This window comes from Salvelinus fontinalis, chromosome 38 (assembly GCF_029448725.1).
Source record: "Salvelinus fontinalis isolate EN_2023a chromosome 38, ASM2944872v1, whole genome shotgun sequence".
Taxonomy (NCBI): domain Eukaryota; kingdom Metazoa; phylum Chordata; class Actinopteri; order Salmoniformes; family Salmonidae; genus Salvelinus; species Salvelinus fontinalis.
Genome location: NC_074702.1, coordinates 3491390 through 3494499, shown reverse-complemented (window position 1 = coordinate 3494499; position 3110 = coordinate 3491390). Strand labels below are relative to the sequence as shown.

The following is a 3110-nucleotide window of genomic DNA, read 5'->3' as shown; positions in this document are numbered from 1 at the left end:
CCTGGAGAATGGACTGTAAGCTGTCCCCTCTCCCTGAAGAATGGACTGTAAGCTGTCCCCTCTCCCTGGAGAATGGACTGTAAGCTGTCCCCTCTCCCTGAAGAATGGACTGTAAGCTGTCCACTCTCCCTGAAGAATGGACTGTAAGCTGTCCCCTCTCCCTGAAGAATGGACTGTAAGCTGTCCCCTCTCCCTGAAGAATGGACTGTAACCTGTCCCCTCTCCCTGAAGTGTGTAATGTAAGCTGTCCCCTCTCTCTGGAGAACGCACTGTAAGCTGTCCCCTCTCCCTGAAGAATGGACTGTAAGCTGTCCCCTCTCCCTGAAGTGTGCACTGTAAGCTGTCCCCTCTCCTGAAGAATGGACTGTAAGCTGTCCCCTCTCCCTGAAGTGTGCACATTAAGCTGTCCCCTCTCCCTGAAGTGTGCACATTAAGCTGTCCCCTCTCCCTGAAGTGTGCACATTAAGCTGTCCCCTCTCCCTGAAGTGTGCACATTAAGCTGTCCCCTCTCCCTGAAGTGTGGACATTAAGCTGTCCCCTCTCCTGAAGTGTGTACATTAAGCTGTCCCCTCTCCCTGAAGTGTGTACATTAAGCTGTCCCCTCTCCCTGAAGTGTGGACATTAAGCTGTCCCCTCTCCTGAAGTGTGCACATTAAGCTGTCCCCTCTCCCTGAAGTGTGCACATTAAGCTGTTCCCTCTCTCTGGAGTGTGTACTGGCCCCGTGTGGCTCAGTTGGTAGAGCATGGCGCTTGCAACGCCAGGGTTGTGGGTTCGATTCCCACGGGGGGCCAGTACAAAAAAAAGTATGAATGTGTGTACTTGTAAGTCGCTCTGGATAAGAGCGTCTGCTAAATGACTTAAATGTAAATGTACTTGCACACTCCCCCTTATGTATTTCATTCCTTGTCTACGGTATTTGCAGTTCCCTCCCTGGCACCCTAGAACTTTATGGACGAAGCCAGCAACTATACTTTATATACTAATAATATATGCTAATATAGACATATATTTTATTTATTCAAACTGTACTGTCTAATGTGTTTTGGAGCATTTATCTGTTCGTGTTTATTTTGTGTATCCTAGAATCATATTATTCTGCATTTTCACTCAGATATAGAAGATGTGAATATATGAATGTTTTAAACACGATTGTGAAGCTGTGATTTGTGCCTTAATAAAGTGTGTTCTCTAGTGTTGTTTATTGTGTGGTTAATATAGAAAGCTGTGCCTGAAATGAGACACATGGGGTTGAAGCAGATCGTCTAAGAGGATCGACAGAGGGCTATAATATATATAATATAATATAATGAGACACATGGTGTTGAAGCAGATCGTCTAAGAGGATCGACAGAGGGCTTCACAGAACTAATATTTATTTGAATCTCAGGGGATCCTTGACTATTGGTTTTGATCTTCCCTTGTTCTTCAGGTAATATGGTAAAGAAAATGTCACCAACTGTCACCTTGATCAATTGTTGTTTTCTTAGGTAATGTTTACAACCCCTGTTGTATTCTGTTTGTATTGTTGTTTTCTGAGGTAATGTTTAGAACCCCTGTTGTATTCTGTTTGTATTGTTGTTTTCTGAGGTAATGTTTACAACCCCTGTTGTATTGTGTTTGTATTGTTGTTTTCTGAGGTAATGTTTACAACCCCTGTTGTATTCTGTTTGTATTGTTGTTTTCTGAGGTAATGTTTACAACCCCTGTTGTATTCTGTTTGTATTGTTGTTTACTGAGGTCATGTTTACAACCCCTGTTGTATTCTGTTTGTATTGTTGTTTTCTGAGGTAATGTTGACAACCCCTGTTGTATTCTGTTTGTATTGTTGTTTACTGAGGTAATGTTTACAACCCCTGTTGTTTTCTGTTTGTATTGTTGTTTTCTGAGGTAATGTTTACAACCCCTGTTGTATTCTGTTTGTATTGTTGTTTTCTGAGGTAATGTTTACAACCCCTGTTGTATTCTGTTTGTATTGTTGTTTTCTGAGGTCATGTTTACAACCCCTGTTGTATTCTGTTTGTATTGTTGTTTTCTGAGGTAATGTTTAGAACCCCTGTTGTATTCTGTTTGTATTGTTGTTTTCTGAGGTAATGTTGACAACCCCTGTTGTATTCTGTTTGTATTGTTGTTTTCTGAGGTAATGTTTACAACCCCTGTTGTATTCTGGTTGTATTGTTGTTTTCTGAGGTAATGTTTAAAACTCCTGTTGTGTTCTGTTTGTATTGTTGTTTTCTGAGGTAATGTTTACAACTCCTGTTGTATTCTGTTTGTATTGTTGTTTTCTGAGGTAATGTTTACAACCCCTGTTGTGTTCTGTTTGTATTGTTGTTTTCTGAGGTAATGTTTACAACCCCTGTTGTATTCTGTTTGTATTGTTGTTTTCAGAGGTAATGTTTACAACCCCTGTTGTATTCTGTTTGTATTGTTGTTTTCTGAGGTAATGTTTACAACCCCTGTTGTATTCTGTTTGTATTGTTGTTTTCTAATGTTGACAACCCCTGTTGTATTCTGTTTGTATTGTTGTTTTCTGAGGTAATGTTTACAACCCCTGTTGTATTCTGTTTGTATTGTTGTTTTCTGAGGTAATGTTTACAACCCCTGTTGTATTCTGTTTGTATTGTTGTTTTCTGAGGTAATGTTTACAACCCCTGTTGTATTCCGTTTGTATTGTTGTTTTCTAATGTTGACAACCCCTGTTGTATTCTGTTTGTATTGTTGTTTTCTGAGGTAATGTTGACAACCCCTGTTGTATTCTGTTTGTATTGTTGTTTTCTAATGTTGACAACCCCTGTTGTATTCTGTTTGTATTGTTGTTTTCTGAGGTAATGTTTACAACCCCTGTTGTATTCTGTTTGTATTGTTGTTTTCTGAGGTAATGTTTACAACCTCTGTTGTATTCTGTTTGTATTGTTGTTTTCTGAGGTCATGTTTACAACCCCTGTTGTATTCTGTTTGTATTGTTGTTTACTGAGGTAATGTTTACAACCCCTGTTGTTTTCTGTTTGTATTGTTATTTTCTCAGGTAATGTTTACAACCCCTGTTGTATTCTGTTTGTATTGTGGTTTTCTGAGGTAATGTTTACAACCCCTGTTGTTTTCTGTTTGTATT

At 39.5% G+C, this 3110-nt stretch overlaps 1 non-coding gene across 1 annotated transcript; it reads left to right on the top strand.

Annotated features, from left to right (window-relative positions):
• Positions 1-716: 716 nt before the first annotated feature.
• trnaa-ugc (transfer RNA alanine (anticodon UGC)) lies at positions 717-792 on the top strand. The gene has a single exon. It is a non-coding gene; the product is annotated as a tRNA-Ala (tRNA).
• Positions 793-3110: the final 2318 nt, after the last annotated feature.